This window comes from Condylura cristata, unplaced genomic scaffold, assembly GCF_000260355.1.
Source record: "Condylura cristata isolate star-nosed mole 26May11 unplaced genomic scaffold, ConCri1.0 scaffold00021, whole genome shotgun sequence".
NCBI lineage: Eukaryota > Metazoa > Chordata > Mammalia > Eulipotyphla > Talpidae > Condylura > Condylura cristata.
The window spans coordinates 10,902,417-10,923,821 of record NW_004567122.1 but is presented as its reverse complement, the minus strand read 5'-3'; the positions used below and the strand labels follow the sequence as shown (position 1 = coordinate 10,923,821).

Here is a 21,405-nt window from a genome sequence, read left to right as displayed (position 1 = left end):
TTTTACTGATCTGTGAAAACTATGTAACCACGACCCACATCAAGACAGACGCTTTCTGGCACCCCGGGAAAGTCTCGTGTCTCTTCCAGGGTCCTGTCCCCCCAGCAACCCCCATTCTCTGCGAGTGCGGTGTTTGCGTCACGCGCCCGCACTCCCGCTCAGCCCTCGGGCTCTGAGTCCGCTCCCCTGTGGGGCAGAATGCTTCGGGGTGTCTCCTGCCGCTTCCATATATCGGCGCTTCCTTGTAATTGCTACAGCGCTTGCCATCAGGAGCCTGCAGCCTGCACCGCCGGCGTATGCGTCCTTCTGTTGTTGGAAATCTGCACCATTTCCGGTTTGGGGCCGTGATGGGTAAGGTGGCAGACACTGTCATATGCCGACTGCTGCCCAGAAGGCTCTGTCCTTTGGGGCAAATTCCTACCACTGAGCTGTAAGAGACCGACACATGGCTTCTCAAAGAAGTGGAATGACTCTATCTTCCATCAGCAACTCCAGCTTCTCTGCAATCTCTGCAATCTCACCAACATGTTGGAGAGCTTTAATTTCATCCTGTATTTTAATTTAATTCCATTCTGCTCATTTCAGATTACCTTTTCTTGCTGTGCTTTGCTTCAGTTATATTTCTTCCCCTTACTGATGTGGAGGCATTTAACGTCCATACCGGACATGAGCCCTTTGCTGGGTACCTAGGTGCAGATTATGAATATCTTTTACCAATTTGTGACTTGCCCAATTACTTTGCTAATTATGTCTTCTGATTAATATAGTTTCTTAATTTTAATGAAGTCCAATTTTTCTTTTTCTCTCTTCTTTAATGACTTGTGTGGAATAAACGAGGGGGAGCTAAATCCAACTCAAAGAACTTCTCTACAGTCAAGAAAACCATCAAAATGTAAAGGCAACCCACCAGATGAGAAATGTTTGCAAATCGTATCTTCCACAGGAGTTGACAGCCACCAACCATAAAGAAGCCATGCAACTCAGCAGAACAAAAACAGACAACGTGAGTTTAAAATGGGCACAGGATTCAATGGCTCTTCCCAAGGAAGACACACAGATGGCCAAGTGACCTGAGCCCCAAGTGACCTGAGTGACCAAGCATCTGGAAAGTTGCTATCAAACAGATGAGGAAAAAACAAGTGGAGATCGGGGCAAAAGGGCCTTTGTGCTCTGCGGTCAGGATGTGAACTCCACCGCCACCGTGGAGGGCAGCATAGAGACTCCGCAAAGATTCAAGAGGAGAACTACCACGTGACTCAGCAAGTCTGCTGCTGGTTATCTGCTGAAATGAGTGAAAGCACCACTAGGAAAGGTACCTGCACCCCCACAGGCACAGCACTGCTTACCGTAGCAAGACATGGAGCAACCAAGTTGTGGGTGGATGGATAAGAAGACGCAGCAAATAAAATGGCAGATGCATGCACACAGAATGAAATGTCAGCTGTGAGAACTAAGGCGTTTTGGCCTTTGCAACAACATGCAGAGAACTTGAGGGATGATGATAAGTGAAACAAGTCCAAGAAAGACAAATATCTTATGACCTCACTTATAGGTGGAGTCTGGAAAGAAAAAAAAGAAGAACTTAGAGACACAGAGAAATTATGGAATTGTAGCTGCCAGAAGCCAAAGGCAGGGAGCAAGTAGAGTGTAACAAGCGGACAGAAGACACACACTTCTAGTTATAAAGTAATTCATTCCTGTGGCTGCAACACAGTGCACAATAACGATAGTTACAATACTGTGCCATGTATTTCAAAGTTACTGAGCAAAGACTGATTTTAAAAGATGCCACAAGAGGAAAAATTGTGACTTTGTGTGGCGGCAGATGTTAACAAGACATACCGTGATCATTTTACAATATACACATATACTGAGTCATTATACTGAAACTAACCAAGTCATACAGCAACTATATCACAATAAAAGATAATATTAACATAATTACAATTCAATAATTTGTAACATTTAACAGTCAAACCAGGACAGCATTTTTAAAAGATGGCAATATTCATTTTTTATTGCAAGACTGTAAGACTAGTTTAAAATAATAAGGTGTGTATCATTTATCACCTACTGGAATTTAAGAATAAGGAGAACTCTTAAGTCTTTCAGAACAAGTAAACACATTTGATAAAAATCACCATTCAGTCCCTGTTTAAAATAAATATATTTAAAATCTCTTAGTAAACTAGACTTGGAAGGATATTTCTAGCACCTACAATGTTGGAAGCACTAAATAAACAGTCATATGATTGCATGTACAATGATGCCTTTGTTCGATAAGGAATATTTACCATAAAGCAAAGCAATTTTTCTTAGTGGTAGAAACACAGAGACATTTTCTTATCAGGCATGGGGGGGGGGGCTGCTCACTCAACTGTTACTTACCTCTGAAATAAGATAAGAACAAAAATGAAAGTAATAAATACCTATTTATGAGAGAGGACAGGATGATTATCATTGACAAATGATCTGATTGTCTCCTGGAAATTCCTTATCCTCAACTCATCCATCTTCCTCCTGTCAATGCCTGCCTGCCTTCCCCAAACATGTTCAGATAAGGCTCCACAGAACAGAGCAAAACCATTCAGGCCCATCGATATTCCTCTGCATCTTTTATCCTAAGCTTTCTACCAGCTTTTATCCTAAGCTTTCCCCAAATCACCACTGATCCTCTGGGACAGCAAATTACCTTCCCATTTCACTTCCACAGTTTCTTTTCTATACTGAACATCTTACACTGAGGCCATTTTGGTTGTTGTAAAAGAACTCAAAAGAACAACCTGCGGGTGGAAGATGAGGTCCTTATTCTGGACTGTAAGCTGATCCAAAAAATCCAAGTTCTTTCTTTCTCTTTACAGGAGAATGTAGATGTACAATTCCAGGTACTTTAGCTATATGCACCACAAATCCCCTTAATGAACAAGCCTTTTGAGAAATCCATTGTGCATGAATTTTTTTGTTCATCACCAAAATTATATTAGGCCCATCAACAGTAACATTTTTTAAAAATTTAAAAATGCGTACTTTCAGCAGATCACATCTCAGCATAACCCAGAATAGGATCTCAAGCACAACGGCAGCTGACAGAAGCCAATAATGCCAATAATGATTGTAAACAGGGTGGTAATGAACATACTGAAGGGATTAAGGATACAACTTGGGGTTGGTGATAGAACAAGTGATGTAAGACACTACCAATCTATCATTTCAAAGATGTTAATGTTTGAGTTTGCAAACATTTTATTAGCTTTCCAAATGTCTTATATCCACGATGCCAAAAAGCAAAAATGTTTAGGAGCTTAATAACCATTCTCATGTGACAATCTGTCTTAAATGTAGTTTTCTTTTGAAAAACAATGAAGTTGACCAACAGCATCAGGAATTCAATTAGATTATTTCACAGGTAATGGTTTCTTATTTAGTGGTGCAATCACCCATAAAATGGAGTCCCTTCAGAGTATACAGAAGCATTTTTAATTGTTTTTCCTTAGAGTCGCACTGAAAGAATGATCTGTCTCACTGCCCGGTAGTTTACACTTTCAGCTAAAAGACTCTTTTCACACTCCCAGGTACTTTAGCCATATGCACCACAAATCCCCTCAATGAACAAGCCTTTTGAGAAATCCATTGTGCATGAATTTTTTTGTTCATCACCAAAATTATATTAGGCCCATCAACAGTAACAGTTTTTAAAAATTTAAGAATGCATACTTTCAGCAGATCACATCTCAGCGTAACCAAGAATTTAATTTAAAATCGGACCCCAGAATTCTGAAGGCCCAGTAATTAAATATGAGTTCACCCCTAGATGTGCACATGTCCTTGTATATACATATGAATATACTGGTAGTAATATTTCATACTCTTCTAAGCAATTTCTTTTGCAAAGCTAAAGAGCCCTGGCTTATGACACTATATACACGACGATGTTTCAATTCAGACACCATAAATTTAGTCATTAAGAATGTCAACTCTCTATAAGGACTGCAGCAGTGCCTGGAAAAGCAATATATAGTACAACGCGGACATTCTTACAGAGCTCAAAAGTCGACTCTGAAAAACTGAAATAGCTTCACTGTCACTACAAAACAACTCCACCCGGCCATACCCTGAACTGCACAACCCAAACTCTGCCCTCCAGTTCACCCTCTAGGCCAGGAACTAGCCAACTAAAGACCAAGTCCGCCAGCTCCTAATTGTTTTATAATTAAAGTCGTACTGGAAGACAGACACAGCCACTTGTTGCTGAACTGTCCGTGGCTGTTCTTGTGCTGTGACAGCAGAGCTAAGTCACCATAAGAGACACTGTCCACGTAGCCTGAAATAATCGCTACTTGTCCTGTGTAGAAAATCCTTGTTACCCCTGACTTAGCCCACTGTTCTCGCTCTGGCAGAGCCCAGCCTGAGGTCCTCTGCAGGGACATTCTTCCATATACCACCCTCTCCTGGATACCCATGTGCCCACGTCCTCTATCGATCAGCTTTAATAGCAACACATAACTTAGGATCACAACTGCTGATTTCAGACCTCTCTCTCTCCCTGATGGAAACATTAATGTTCAGGTGTAAGGCCGTGCCATCCCTAAATGCCCAAGACCTATCTAGTACAGTATCTGACCACAACTGGCTATCATTTTTTTCCCCTCTGCTGTACAACGACCACTTCCAAGGCACCGTCGTGAGCATTTTCAGCCATTCTCTTTTATGAGCTTCATAAGAACCTACATAAGAAAACCGAGACCCTGAGAGATTAAGTAGATGACCAAGAAGACGGAATTAACGAGGGGTAGGCCAACGGAAGAAACCTCATTTCTCTGAATCTAGTGCCTGGGCTCCTGACTCCAAAGTTACAAAACTCATGCTTATTTAATAAGCCTTCTGGAAAAGAATCCATATGCTCCTCACTCTGAAATGGTTGGAATTTACTTAAAAGTAACCACTGGAAGCTCTGTGCTTGTGTTATTGATCTGTTTACAGAAGTGAGACTCTAGAGCGCTTTGGAAAGCTGCAATGTCTGTGAACACATCGGGCCAGTGGAACTGCTTGCAATGGGTGCTGCCCTGTTCTGTGCAAGGAAACATCCCTGCCCCCAGCCCCTGCTAGCACAGCTGTGGAGACAGCAACATCTGCATGCAGGGCTCACCCCACAAGTCTCAGTCCTTTTGGAAGAATGTCACATAATGCATGTGAAAGTTGGAAATATTGGCCCTCCCTGTTGGCACAATGAATGGGTTAGGACGCAGCACTGCAAGCTAGATGCAGCTGCTTCAGTGCAAGTTTGATCCCCAGCCAGGGAGGTGACCCACATGGCGTGGCAGACCTCTCCTGACCTGCCCGCTGCTCCCCTCAGCAGTGTACTTTGTCCATCTGCCTGTTCTGCTCCCCGCTATCTCTGGTGAGACCTCTTACTGCCCCTGTACCTCTGGCCTGTACCCCAGGTCTGTATGCACAAATAAATAGATCTTTAAAAAAGAAAGAAAGAAAGTTGGAAATACATCCAAGAGGACAAGGGACATACTTTTCTAAGGGAACAACAGCTGTGCAGGCACCATATACAGAATATATAGACTCTTACTGACTGCAGGCCATCAGTAATGACCTCGCTAACTGGCAGATTTCTGTTGAACGGGGAGCTCCTAAAGATTATGGCGTGTTACACATCGGACAGATCTCACTCAGCAATCTTTTCCTAATGCTTCTATATTGACTTGCTTTTATGTATCTTGGCCTTTTAAATCTTTATTTTAAGATTTATTTATTCATGCATAATGGGGTACAGGTCGAGGTGCAGGGGCTGTGAGAGTCTTCACCAGAGACAGAGTGGGGAGCAGAACAGGCAGATGGATGAAGTACACTGCTGAGGGGAGCAGAACAGGCAGGTCAGGAGAGGTCTGCCGCGCCATGTGGTCGCCTCCGTGGCGGGGATTGAACTCGTGCTGAAGTGGCTTTAACCTCTTAGTGCTGTGCTTCAACCGGCTTCACACCAGGGAGGGCCCCCGCCTCTGAAATCTTAACCACTATTAACACTTAACTGATTCCTTCATTAATTAATAAGTCATATAAAATCAATGACACATGTTCACTGTATTTTACCTGCTGGCCTTGATTTTTACCTCTCTGAAAGTTCTTCTTACGCTGAGGATTTTACATTCCCATGCAGAGCTCTAACTGAAAAACCGCAATAATCTTTTTGTCACCTCACATAATTGTTTTAAACATCCATCTATTACTAAATTTCCCTTGTGAAAAAAGTGATGTCTTTTTTAAGTCTGTGAAGCTGAAGAAGCCTTAGGCAGCTCTAAAAGATACAGGTCCCACTGATCTCTGCAGCGCTAGCAAACGACCCTGGAGCAGCTTCGGTCTGATGGAAATTACGAGTGGGCCAGAGAGCGCTACATCAGCATAAGATTCCACAGTTGTTCATGCCACATTCTGTTGTAGTGGAGGTAAACTCAAAGGTTATGTTTTCTGCCTTTAATCACAACTGACAGGCACAGAATTCAGTAAGAAGTGCGTTGGCAACAGCGCCATCCTCCGCAACCACACCAGAGCTACATGTCGCTGCCAGCCCCAAAGTCAGACTCTGCAGCAGCGGTTTCCCAGAAGAACCCAGCAAGGGCTCTCTCCTCCCAGGAGGGAACTCGGCAGCCCCAGCGCCTCCCCTTTCCGTCGGGGCAAACCCACAAGGAGGACTTAATGGGACCCACGGAGACGAGGCCACATAGGGCCACCACGCTCAAAATACAAAGAGGATCAAGATTCTTTGTTGAACAGGTGGAAACTAAGGGACGCCGAACTGTGTCTGTGCAGGTGCGGTCCCCGGGGATGGGCAGGGTGTGCCAGTCAGTCTCCGGGTCTCCCTCACATGCTCTGGACCCTCCAAACACCTGAAGGCTTTGGGGGTGGTGGCCACAGGCAAGGGCCTGTTCCCTGGTCTGCGTGATGGCCAGCGACCTGCTGCTGGCTAGTTCAGCGTCCACTGTCTGTGTGCACATTGGGGGAGGGAGAAGGTCGGGCAGCTCCGCTCCCTCTAAGGCAAACTTGACCTTGGAGATGTTGCCTCCTCTCTGGATGAAGTCACCCCCTGCCGCCATCAGTCCCCCCATCTCAACAACACTTAAGCACTCAAAGACACCCCCTCCCACACACACACACCATATTTTCCATTCCCCTGTGCAAGAACCCTCATGGCTCTCCTGGAGAGCCTTCCTCTCCTCTACTCCTAAGAGCTCAGGCGCCAATCAGGTCATATCAGCTTCCTAAGAGTCTTCAAAAAGAATCCAGCCCACCTGGCCCGTCTCAGTGACACACCATAGTGCACACAGGGGGTCACTGACAGGACGAGACCTGTGGAAGGGAAGGCTGGGAAGACATGGGAGCTGGGAGCATGCGGAAACTGGCCCAGGCTGGGATGGGGGGGCTGGAGGTGACACATGAGAGAGGAGGATGGAGCTTTCGTTGCCCACTCTCAGAAAAATGAGTTATTTCTCAATAAAATTTCCAAATCCAAACTCTTCTACATAATAAATATTATCCACGGGCAAGCTGAGTGAACCTCAATTTCCTTAGCTGCAATGAAGTTAACATGGTTTGTATCTTCGATGCTGAGATTCACTTAAGTATCAAGTAACTGGAACAGGTCCTGGAAGGCAGCAATCACCCACCCAAACTTAGCTTATTACTATCTAAAAATCCTAATCATATTTACTGCCCTAGTAAAGTCTAGTAAATAACCATCCTATATGGTTGGATACTATTTTATTCCATCAGAATGGAATCGTAAGTAGCCTCGAGGTTATTGAAGTTTAGAAACCTTGAGACAAAGTCCCTGGGAATTCCAAAACCCCTCAGAGGGAGAGTCTCCATGGAGCGCTGGCCGATGAGTGCAGCCTCAACGGCTCATCAAGCAGGAGGCTGGGGCTTGGGCTGAGGCTCACGCCCTCAACAGTGGCAATTCCCTACCCAGGCAGTAGTCTCCTCTGAGCCCGAACATGTCACAGGTCTAGCCAGGAAGCTTACCTCATAAGATGGCAGACCTAATTCTTCCATCAATAAGAACTCAGAAAAGAAACCACACATCAGGATCCAAAAGGTGAGGGTCCTAGCTGAAGTTTTCCATCCAGTTTACTAGACTCCTACGTAACTCATTTGTCTCACGCCAAATGTCACGTGTTCCAATCCTGTAAAGTCCCCAAACCGCGACTGATTAGAAGCAAACAAGTCCACCTCTGTGCCTAAGAACCTGAGTGTCACAGCCACACCACTGAGGCTATGAAGACCTGAGGGGAAAGGGAGCCCAGCTGCGGGTTCAGAAAGGTCCCTTCAGGGGAGGGGGCCTCGTTAGCTGGGGGAGGAAAGAGGAGGCTTGCGAAAACTGTAGGGGATTACTGCAAAGTGGGATGAGTCAGAAGAAAAAAGAAAAATAACAGATGACTTCTCTCATATGTGGAGTATAAAGAAACGAAACAAGGGAAAATACACAGGAAACCAAAGGAAACCTGACTTCTAAAATAAGGGTACCAGAGCAGAATTGGGGGGGGGGTGCAGGAGGGAGAGGAGCTCTGTGTGGAGGGGGACCTCGGGACATGGGTGGTGGGTGTGGGCGGGGACGTAGATCTGAAGTGTGAGCCTGTGTCTGAGTCTCAGTACTGTAAGTAAACACCATCTCAATTTTCAAAATACAATTTAAAAAAATCTCATTAACGGAAGAGACTCTGAGACAGCTGGACGTGCTGAGAGGGAGGTGGCTGAGGAGTGCACTTGTGTTTCCAGGAGTGTGCTGAGAACGCAGGCCAGGACCAGCACACTGCGGAGTCTGGGGAGGCCTGAGGGCGACGCTGGGAACCTCAGCACAGCTCCACTTGTTCTCAGGCACTGGCCGGACGCCTGTTGGAAATGCAGGCGGCCAGCTCCACCCCAAGCCTACCACACCAGGAACTACATTTGGTAAGATCCTGGATGGCCTGGCAATACAGTAAGTTTAATGAACTACAGCAAGGGTCGGCAAGCCTGATAAGGAATGGAGTCAGCTTCTTAGGTATGGTGGGCCGCATGGTTTCCATGACAACCAATCAGCTTGGCCTTTGCCGAGCAAAAGCAGCAGCTGATACGCAAACAAATGAGGGGCTGAGTTCCAGTAAAAGTTTATTTATGACACTGAAATCTGAATTTCATGTACATTTCACATGTCATACAAACACAAAGAGGACCCTATTCTACAATGATCTCAGAATTTCTAGGTAGGAACACTCAGTGCATCCCCAGAAAGCTAGGAGGGACAGGAGATGCCTAGTTTTTAAAAGCAGGTCCTGTGTGTGGATTGTGCCTACTCTCTATTGAAATAAAACTTCAAAGTTTAAAGAGTCGTCACCCAGCGATGTAGAGGGTCCTAAACAGAGGTCAGGTGTGCTCACAGGTAAGAAACTGAAGAGCTAAAGCTTCTGTGAGTTGGTTTTAAAGTTTTGTCTTTGCAAAGACTATCGCCTTGCTGTACGCAGACACCTCAGACACCCACAAGCTGTTGCAGGCTTTTAAAGCAAATCTTTTCTCACCGATGACTTTTCTGAGCTTCTGGTTAGTTTGTCGACTTGCCATCATTTTACTAAATTTCTAACATTTTCCAAATGGGTCCTGTGAAATCAGAATTGTCTGCTTTATCTGTCAAGCGGGGCTTTATACTCCTGGGTACAATCCAGATCTTCAAAACTAATCTATTCTTCGTTTTAAAAACTCCAGTCAACAAAATGGCTCTCTCATCAAAATGAGATCTTCTTCTCAGTATTGGAACTACTCTGCCTTAAGAGTTCCCTGTTTGTTGTTGTTTTTTCCACTCTTAAGTCATTCGTTTTCTTGGCTTCTTACATTACATCATCCCACTTAAAGAACTCATCTTGCATTTCTTGTAATCACATCTTGTCAGAAGAACTCAATAGTGGAAGACCAAACTTTTTCATTTCAAAGTCATTTAATATTAGATCCAATAAAATGCCATCTAATGGTTAAAGTCAGGAGACTTTATTTAATCCAATGCTCTTCCAAAGGCTGCTTTCACATGTCTTTTCCAAAAGTTTGTAATACATATATCTAAGTTACCTATGTTCTGTGCAAAAATCTACCTTTTAAAAATATACTCTAATTCTAACACAAGGAGGTAGAACTATTAAGAATCTGAGATTATTCAAAGCAAAAGCCAGTCAGAATCTACAACTCTGCCACCCTCTCATTTTTTAGAATAAACTCTTCTCAACTAGTCAACTAGTTGTCTGTTTTCCATCAACTTCTAGTATTTGAGATGATTATTTTTTGACAATGTTTTCCCAGTTTTGTACTTGTTTGTTCAGAGAGGAATTACTGTTTTCACTGCTATACGTGGAAGGTGACCTTTCCTAATTTATAGAGGAATATTGACACAAATTGTAGTTGTCATAGCTATCCTATGAGAATGAAGATGGAAAAAAAGATGAGTTCTCTACATGCCTGGACCCAGGTTGAAGGGTACCACCGGAAAATCATTAAGACTGGCACAGAGAAAGTTCCAGAGAAGTCTGCCAGGGCTTCTTAAGTAGTCTATTCCATTTCCCCACAGTGCATTGGTTCGTGGACTCCGCTGGTGGAGAAAATCGTATTTGTGGCAGTAAATTCTTCCTCACAGAAATCTCAGGAAGGTCTGAGCTCAGTAACTGTATAAAACTGGGCACTAAGGTAAGGAATGGCTTGAAGATGGTTCAGGATTGAAATTAAGATGAGAACAATGACTTGGAATTGGTTTCATTACTGTTGATTTGTTTTACCACTGAACAAGCAAACAAATGATGTAAGAATACATCCAAGCTCAAGGACTGAGGGTTCTGTGTATGAAGACACTCCCGTGTTCCTCAAGAAGGTGCATCTAAATTCTAGTGTTTTCAGCCACCTGCACAGAGCAGGGAGATGGGGAGGGGGTGGGAGTGGTCCTCTCCAGAGAACCACAGCAGCCAAGAGTTACAGATTCACTCTCTTTTGTCTCACCTTACACCTGGGGCCTTGCACTGGACTTAGGCAGGGCACAATAGCAACAGCACTCAAGAGAAGAAGTCACTAAGCGAATTAATATTCAGGTTCAGGCTCAAATGTACATTTGTGTGCCAGCAACATAACTATTAGCAGTCACTTTATGTAGCATGGTCACTGTTGCATTTTATTCAAAGCTATACCATTGGGCTGCCAGATATTTCCATAGAGAAAGCCTGGGAATGGCCTAACACATAGGAAGACAGATTTTTTTAGATCAAAGCTAGTCTTCACCACCCAGCAATTGAACATTTTCTGTTTCCTTAGTCATAAAGGAAATGCAAAGCATAACATATGACTTCAAGTCCTGTTGAAAGGGCTTTCTTAAAATTAAGCAATAGTATTTTTCCATAAGCCTTTCCCCATCTGCCACTACGCACCTCGAGGGTCTTTATCTCCACAAGATCCTATATCTGCTCGTTTTCATCTCTTAACACACAGGAATTACCATTTTCACTGCCATAAGAGGAAGCTTGCTGCCATGCTTTACATCATGTTGGCAATAAGCAATAACAGTATATGCCAGCTATGGCTCTCAATTTTTCTACCCATTGACACACTTAACTTTTACAGCAAGCTATAAAAAATAAAACCACAAGGGTGAAGGTGAGAAACAGAGAGTAAGTAATTTGTCCAAAGTGACACAGCTGGTAAATGTCAAAGATGAAACTGGAACGTGGTGCTGCAGACCTAGAAACAACAACATAACCGTGATGTCCTTCTGCATAGTTTTGAGTGAAATGAGGAATGTGAGTGATTATAAAACACATATATGAAATCCATGATCACATTTCTCAGGTCGAAAGCAGAACTGTATTTTATAGAGGGGTGTTTTTAAATGGGATGGATCGTTTCAACACCCCCAGTAGAAAGAAATTTAATTTATTCTCCCAGATAATTTTAAGAAGATTAAAGTAGAAGCACTCACTTGAAATAAAGCCCCTGGGAACAATAAAATTTAAACAGAAATAAATTAACATTTAGCTCCCTGCTAAATGTCATAGGAGCTTGCTAGTTAGCATGTTCAGAGTGTACTGTTTCAGTTCTACTGCTCCACCCCCTGCATTTCAAATAACAAATTCCCAGCAATTGGTACTAATTTTCTATTTGTGTCAGGACCTCTATTCTCAACCCATATTCTAGTGACTTCCATATTTACAATGCTTTCAACATGCACATCACCGGCTTACAGGGTATCTCAATCTTCAAGCAGTCTCTGTGAAGCAGGCATTGTAATTTTCAGTTCCAGATGAATTAACTGAAAGGCAGGGACTTTAAGGGATGTTTCCCAGTCACTGGAAGCAGGTGTCATGAACAGCCAAAGCACAAGACAAGCTGAAGCCAGCACTGCCCAGCAGCACAGGAAAGCTGCATGGCTGAAGGCCCCAGCAAAGAGCCTGTGAGAACACAGGTAACCCCAGCAGTCAGAGCAGGACCTCAGCCTACGTCCAGTGAAAATCTCTTAGAAATAAAAAAAGGCAATGCATCTAAAACAAAATAACTAAAAAGAACACAAGCCCGATGTTCATACAAACAGTGAATACAGCAAAGGATCTGATTCTCACCAGTAAACAGAAAGACTCAAACTCCAGCCATGTGACTGAGCATCCCTGCCCCACCCCATCGGGTTGTATAAAACTTCAGGAGATGGACAGTGACAGTTGTTGAAAGAGAGGGGACAGGCCCTCCCTGGTGGCGCAGCGGGTTAAAGCACAGCACTGAGAAGCTAAAGCCACTTTCACTTGAGTTCAATTCCCGCCTGCCCCGGAGGTGACCACATGGTGCGGCAGACCTCTCCTGACCCGCCCGCTGCTCCCCTCAGCAGTGTACTTCATCCATCTGCCTGTTCTGTTCCCCGCTGTGTCTCTGGTGAAGCCTCTCACCCTCCGCATCTCTGGCCTGTACCCCAGTTCTGTATGAATAAATAAATAAATCTTTAAAAAAAAAAGAAAGAAAGAAAGAGAGGGGACAAGCATTCTTACACCCCATTAGGAAAAAAATGGCAGAGATAGGTGGAGGGAGTAAATATTGTTGTAAAATGAACAGTCATGTAGATAGATTAGATAGATAGATAGATAGATAGATAGATAGATAGATAGATAGATAGATAGATAGATTATGTAGTTCCACTTTTCAGTACCTAGCAGCAAGAAATCATATTACAGGTGCAGAAAATGCACAGACAAGAATATTCACGCTGAACTGCTGCAACAAGGGCAAGTTACAGTGGCCGAAATCCCCACCAGTAACGAACGGTCATCCAGCCTTGGTGCAGGCCAGCTCAAAGTTCTCTGCATCGATGGTATGCTACTGACAGCGTGATGGGACGCCCAAGGGCCGTGGCTATTTGCCTATTCCTCTGCCTCTGGAACAGTGCCTGTCACAGGTCATTTACTGAAACAACTGAATGGTCATGAATGCGGCTGCACTGAACCCCAGAGGGAGCTGCAGACTCTGCCCGCCCACAGGCTCCTGCTCTCCTGCTGTCTGTGGGATCCAGACCACGCAGCTCCCCCTCCATGGCAGGAGGGAACCCACAGTCACCTGGATCTGCACACCGCAGGGCCACACACTGGGTGCCTCAAAGAACAGATGTTTTTTACAGTTTCAGGAGCTCAAGCCCACCATGAAAGGCTGGCAAAGACTGGTTTGAGTGAGCTTGCTTTTCCTTACTGCAGGCAGACGTCTGCTCACTGCTGCCATATGGCCTTTCTCAGGGCAGGTAGAGAGAGCTGAGCCTGCACCCTCAGGGTTCCCCTTCTGAGGGCGCTAATCCAGCCCACAGGCCCCACCCTCATAACCTCAGCTAATGCTCATTGCCTTGCAAAAGTCTCAGCTCCAAATACAGTCAAGTGGGGGGCGGCGGGGGGGGGGGCGTGTGTGGAGTTAGTGCTTTAACATCTGAGTACAGAGGAGGCACTAAAGTTTAACCCAGAATGGAGGGGGTAGTGGGCAGGGAAGAGTCTGTGTCCTCCTTGCTACCCTCATGGGATTGGTGCTGACTGACCACCTCCCTCCACTGGAGGTCTTGGCCCAGCAAAGCAACCTGTTCTCTTTCTCTCCTCTTCTCTCCTTCCCTTGCTGCTCGCCCCACTACCACCCTTTGCTCCTTCTGTCTCATAATCTCCTCTCTATCCATCCTTGAACATCTCTTATTCTTCTCCCTCAGCACCTGTCACCCTTCTCCTGGCTGGGCTAGAGGTGGTGAAGGGCCTTCATTATTACTGACCTTACTGTCTCTATGGTCTCCCTACACCCTGGCCACAAGTTCACTCTATCAAACAATCTGCAAATTATTCAACTTGCCTTGCATCACTGGTTTCCCATCGGAATCCAGACTGACGTGACAGACTTACTGCAGAGAGATTAATCTAGAGCAGAGGAAAGGAAGAGCATAAATTTCAGACCAGCACACAGTGATACAGCTAATGGTAAACGTTTATAGGACAAAGCTAACTTTCTACATGTATGAGTATGTGTGTAAACATGGAGAAATACATATGGACAGATGCATACAAAATTGAAAAATTAGATTACGTTGAGAAGAAAACAGATTGGTGAGGGGAGTGGGGAAGACTGGCCAAGGGAAAATTTTAATCGATCTCTACTTTTAGAAATTTTACCAATAAGTGTGCATTTTTTTTTCTGTGACTTTAACTAAAATATCGGAAAAGAAGCGAGAAGCAAGAGAATATTTCTTAGATATGTGGGAATAAATAGTACTTCTTTTAAATACACACCAAAACATATGGGCAGTGATTAACAGTAGTTCACAACATCACCTCCGTTTTCTACTGCCTGACAGTTTCTGAACTAAAAATTATATGGCTTTGGAATTGTGAAATGATTTCCATCATGACTCGGAAACATTAAATTACATAGCAAGGACTGGATTAGATGGACTTTGCAGTTGCTTCCAGGTCTAAGCTCTGTACACACAGTTCACTCACGACATGAACAAAATTATCAAGAAGATAGAAAGCTAAGAGGAAATCAGATGTGTGGCCAAGTGATGAAAGGTCTGAAGAGAACAAAAAACAATACTGATAAATATTCCTAACAGGAAAATGTAGGGTAGAAAATGCAGGTGGGCAGAGAGACCAGCCTAGTGCCTCGTGAGGCAGGGAGGCGAAGTCTCCAGTCAGCTGGGGACCGGCATAGGAAAAGCCCTGGCCTGTCTTCTCTGGGAGGGCCCACGTGCTGGGGCCCGGTGGACCCAGGGGGAAAGGGAGCCCATCCTCCTCCAGCACAGTCAGGAGGGAAAGAGGATTGGAGAGGGTGTCCGCGGTCTGACTTGGGCGCGGCCTCGCAGCAAGTCAGCTCGCGCACCAACCAAGTGCCAGCACACGCAGGCAGGGATGCCACAGCAAAAGGAAGGCTTAAAGCCTTAAAAAGAAAAAAGAAAAGAAAGAAAGAAACTGCTCCAAAAAAAGGTAACTTGAAGGCTGAAGAAGAATCTCATAGTGCACAGACCTCACGTGAAACCCAGTGGAAGGAGCTTACTCAGTATTTTGGAATTAATGATAGGTTTGATCCACCAGTTAAAAAGAAAAAAGCTGAGAAGTCCGGCCTAGAGAAGTGTCGACCGGGCAGTGGGTGCGTGGGACATCGAGAAGGCCGAGGAGCTCAGTGACCAGCCCGCCACCCGTGAGCTTGAGGTAAACATTGCCAAAGCGGTTGCCTGCCACAACTTTGTAAAAGCCAAAAAGGACGCAGAAAGTTCACAGGTTGCCAGGAAAAAGAAGAAACTGACTTGGTTGGGGGTTGAAGCAAAGGAGAGACGGGAGACCAAAAGCATCATGGGCTACATGTGACGTCCGCGGGCAGGTGGCTGGGTTGCGGCTGCCCTGTTTACTGAAAAGCTGGTCCCGCTCCTGTGAAACACACCAGGACGTTGCTAGAAGTGGAAAAGGTAAGCATAAAATGGAGGCGTTGGTTATCGACTCTTCTCAGCGCTTTCTAGATCCCGTCCTATTGAAGGGAATGAAGTGGCACATTCGGCGGCTCATCTGAGAAATCTAAGCAGACATACAGGGAAGGAGATAGGATTTTACTTATTATGTAGGCCCCAGCACAAATCAGCCTCATGTCGTGTCCGAATAGCGTAGCACAGCCAGTGAGTTCCTTGAGCCGTCTTATCTCCGCCACTGTACGGCACTCTGGAATTGCGCTGTTAAGATTGGCATTTGTTTATAATGGATTAGTTATAAGTACAAGAAAGTCTCAGTTGATGCGGTCTTTACAAATGGCTTGACTTATCTTAATGTTATAACAGTAATAGTAATTATTGTTTTATTAATGGAGGCAGTTCCAAAATAAAGCAATTGATTGATTTTTGTGTACCTTCAGAGAAAACATTTCAATAATAAAATATATACGCACATTAAAAAAAAAAAAGGTCCAGGACATCATTTTACAAAAGGGCTCATTGTCCGGAAGTGCTCTACGCTCTGGATATCTGTCCACACTATGTCTGTGATGCCAGTCTGTGCTTCCATTTTATGGAAAATGGAATTAGGGGGCCATAGCTGTGCTCTGGGGCAGAGACACAGCACAGGAACAAGGAGAAGAGGTGCAGCTCACTTCAGACATTAAGTGGCTGTTGCAACGGAACCCTGGCGCGAGAGAATGGTGCCAAGGGGGTTGGTGGCCAAGAAACCAAGACTCGGTGCTTGCACCGAGGCCACGGGAGCAGAATTATGATAACATGTGAGAGTCACGGTGTCCCTAAAACCACAAGGAGCTTAGTTTCATTCACTTCTATTCCCTTCTGTCCTGGATTCCGTTTCTGGCTTGAGAGTCATGAAGTGTGTAATCTTGGGACAAGTTGCTCAATCTCTCGTTCTTCATAAAGTGTCTGGTACGCGGCTGATTCTCAATGAATATTAGCAGCCTACCCCATCTCTCATTTTCTTTTTCTCATCTTATATTTATAGATTTATGCAGACACCAGATGTATTTTTAAAGCTGCCTCCAACCCGCTGAAATAAACTATGTTACAGGAAGTCATTTGTTTACCAAGCAGTTTGTGAATCTGAATGCTAAAGTGAAATTTCCTTCCCAACGAGAAAAATAACTAACTTCGTATTTATTAGCAAATAACCTATTAATGGGCAAAATGGGAGAGTTAAATAATGTAACAATGCAAACCTATATTAAACTCTACAGATGAGTTTTTTTCTTTTTTTTTTTTTTTGTAGAAAAAGCAGAACAGTGATAAGAGGAACAGCATAGCACAGTGGTAAAAGAATGGACACATTAGATTCCATCACGAGCTGTTCTCCTTCTCATCCCAGTTCTCACACCACCTGGAAAGTGCCTGAAACTGAATACCCTGGAGTACCCTAAAATTCATAGCTTGGTGAGAAGTGGCCAGATTAGGGAGCAATCTGAGGAAGAGACAGTAAGGCTGGGCAAAGAGGTCGGGCTGGGGACAGAGTGACCTTCCTGCTGTCCCCTCAGCAGTGTATTTCATCAGTCTCTGTCTCTGGTGAACCCTCTCACCACCCAACCTCTGGCATGTACTCCAGATCTGTATGAATAAATAAGTCTTAGAATTAAAAAAAAAAAAGTCCCATTTTAATCAGTCCAGCAACTATGTAAAAGAATGAGCAAGATTAAAGTAAGTAAATGTAAAAATAGGTAAGGATTCATAATAAAGCCTGCCTTGCCTCTGGACCTCAGTGTACCTGCTCTGTGCTAGCCCTGTTTGCTGGGCACCAGCCCACGATGGGTGGGTAATATTTGCTGTTTCACTGGGAAACGTCAGCCATTCTCTGTTTCCCTATCTATGTACACTCAGTTCATTAAAGACCTTACATACAGAAAAATAAATAAATAAAACATGTCTATTAACTTTACATAAGGTTAAGCCTAAAGCATCTCATCATTAATTAAGTCAGAAAATTAATGTGCTTCATAAATTCTAGAGAGAAAATGGGCAAAGAAGTGCTTTAAAGGCGTTTTTAGCTCAAATTTCTCTGTTTGAATTCATAAAGCTCCCTTCTGGTTCCCAATCTGTCACAAGAAAAAGTACCTAATTGACTGCAATTTCAGAATTGGTAGAAAACAGAAACAACCCAGAGGCCAATAATAGCAGTGAAATGCCTTTCTTCTTTAACCAAAACTAGGTTTGCATCCAAAGACACAGGCTCTGAAAGCTGCATTATTTATTTAGCACTGAGAATAGGGAAGCCAGGCTCTGTTCAGGAGTTTTCTTGAATTCTGTTATCCAAATGACATTCTGCTTTACAACCCCTCTTCCCACATAATAGACTTTCTATTTCCATTTAAAATGTTTAGACCTTTTTCTTGGAGGGCAAAAGAGAAGCCATGTAGTAGAACATTCTGGGCCTTTCAATATGGAAATTGGCCAAATGGGGAGACATTCAGCATGGCAATTTGAAAAAAAAAAAAATAAAAAAGACCTTAAGCAAACATTGGTATTTCTGTATTTCAGTTTGCTTCCAGAGATCATAAATTCCCATCATTAATAAAAGAAAACTAATGAAGCTTGCACCACTACCGCAGTCTCTCAGGGAACCAACCATTATCCACACTGTCAGGCCAGGTATTAAAAATGTAATACAGTAACTGAGAGGAAAAAAGGGCATGAAGACAGATGTAAGGAAAGTTTAAAACCTCCAAGAGTCAACAACTAATAGTAAATCTTTGATGCTGACAAACACTGCTCCATGAAAAGAAACACAGACAATGTGAAGGTTTGTAATCTTTAAAGCAAAGATAGCATGAAGCTACCTAATATCTTCAAAATCAGTGTCCATTAGCAGAATTCATTCAAAAATTTAAGGTTTTAGGAGATCAAGCCTAGCATCACAAGATTTCAAACTGAAGGAATTAACTCGTGATTTTACAAATGAGGAGATAGCAAAACAGGCATTTAACTTAGGATATTTTGTATAATGTTCACAAGGTGCCTAGGTTGCTCACTAGTAGATTCCTTTAGATAATAGATGATAGCATGAAATCAAGATTCCTTGATGGCAAAAGAAGTTTTTTTGTTTTTTTTTTTTTAAGATTTATTTATTTATGCATACAGAACTGGGGTACAGGTCAGAGATGCGGAGGGTGGAGAGAGGATTCACCAGAGACAGAGTGGGGAGCAGAACAGGCAGATCGACGAAGCACACTGCTGAGGGGAGCAGCTGGCGGGTCAGGAGAGGTCTGCCGCGCCATGTGGGTCACCTCCGGGGCTGGGGATTGAACTCAAACTGAAGTGGCTGCAGCTAGATTGCAGTGCTGTGTCCTAACCTGTTGCACCACCAGGGAGGGTCTGAAGGCAAGAGGATTACAACCAAATACAAACCTGAGCACAGCCCAAAAGAACTGCTGACCAGCCTGTGAGCTCAGACATGGTGGAGTGTACTTAGATCCTTTCGCTGAAAATGCCAGTATAAGCAGACTACAGAGAAAACAGTCGTCTCCCAAGTAAATGGTATCGGGACACTTGACTACATTTTTGGAGAAAACTGCATTAGGACTTCACTTCCTAGCAGTTATAGAAATAAAATGCAGATCTCTGTAAGAGCTGATTTTTAAATTGAGAGTTCTAAATAAACACAGGCACCTCTGCTGGTAGCTAACACTCACTGCTATATGCTGCTTGATGAGGGTATGAAGGATCGTGAGCACCTATTAAAGGTCAAGGGGGAAGCATCACTGTAGAAGGATACTTCTACAGTGGTCCTCCCTGGTGGTGCAACAGGTTAGGATGCAGCACTGCAAGTTGACTGCAGCGCCTCAGTGCAAGTTCGATCCCCGCCCTGGAGGTGACCACATGGCGCAGCAGACCTCTCCTGGCCCGCCTGCTGCTCCCCTCAGCAGTGTTCTTCATCCATCTGCCTGTTCTGCTCCCCACTCTGTCTCTGGTGAATCCTCTCACTGTCCCTGCACCTCTGGCCTGTACCCCAGTTCTGTATGCATAAATAAATAAATCTTTTAAAAAGAAGAAGAAGGAAACAGGTGCAAAGGCAATAATACCAAAATGCACTTGACTTGCTCAAGGTCAGAGAGAGCCACTGTGGCTAGCAGGAAGAGAGGGGGGCAGAAAGCAGAAAGTCCAGAGAGGAGCCAGCGAGACCAGGCCAGGTCTCCCAGCCACATCAAAGGAGGTTTGCTCTAAAAGGGAAATGGAGATTTGAGAGTGTCCTAAAGGAAGGCTGATGATGTGATCGCACTGCTGTTTAGGATGGGTCAGGGAGGCCCAAGAAGAGCAAAAAGCAGAGTGGGGGACTTTAGAGTTAACGCGAGGAGAGGTGATGGCTCTGTCAAAGGACCCCGCAGACATTCCAGGATGACGCCACGCAGGGCCTAAGGGAGGTGTGCCATTACTCGGGGCTGGGACACCCGAGGGGAGGTGTGCGTAGATCCACTGCAGGCCTGATGCGCCCCAGACACCTACTCACAATCTCTGAAGTAATATTACGAACTCAAGATCTAAGTGAGGAACCCAGGAAAGAGATTTCAGGCGTCAGGAATTATACAGGTGAGGGTTCACCGACACATACACAGGAGCTGACCTGGGCCAGGGTCAGAGAAGGGGCGACAAGTGTGAAGAGAAAAGAACAGGAGCAAAGACTGAGCCCGGGGGGGTTTATGCTGAGCGGCAGAGGACAGGAGCCAGCAGTGAGCCAGAGACAGACACACCCCAACGGTGGAGACACTCAGCTTCCGCAGCAGAAGCCTAAAGAAACAGCATGTGAAGGAGAGAGACTCAGTCGTGTCAAGGGCTGCGGACCGGCCCGCTGGGGCGTAGAGAGAACGGAAGGTTGACTATGACGAGGGGCAAATCACTGATGACCTTGGCACTGAGGTAAGAGCTGTTTCGCCAGGTGAGCTGGAGACAGCCCATTCCCAGAGGTCCAGGGGGACAGGGGACGGGTTAAGGCAGCAGGCACGGGCCCCTCTTCCGCGGAGTTCTGCTGGGGAGCAGAGACCAACGTTGAGCAGCAACTGAAGGGGAACCAGCACCCAAGGGAGAGTTGCTGACTCATGAAAAGAAGGCATTTTATATGCTCTTGCAAATTAATTTTAATCACCTGCTCATTAACATTCAGTCAGCGTTTACACGGCGCTCCACACTTTCTGGTATTGCTTACTGAGTTATCCAGAGCGTGACCATTCTGGAGAGCGCTGGCCTGAAACGACACCATAAGCTGCAAAGCCATGCTCTGAAAACCGACCACGTGAACTCTGTACCACTGCAGAGAAAGCCAGGGAGCACTTGCCTGAGACTGGTCCCTGGAGGGGGGAGGGTGGGATGCAGAGCCCTGCAGGGGACTGGTCTGAGACACAAAAGTGGGTGGAGGCCCTCCCTGGTGGCGCAGCGGGTTA

The 21,405-nt window shown here is 44.8% G+C and overlaps 1 pseudogene; it reads left to right on the top strand.

Annotated features, from left to right (window-relative positions):
* Positions 1–15,133: 15,133 nt before the first annotated feature.
* LOC101626733 lies at positions 15,134–15,874 on the top strand (annotated as a pseudogene).
* The last annotated feature ends 5,531 nt before the right edge of the window (positions 15,875–21,405 follow it).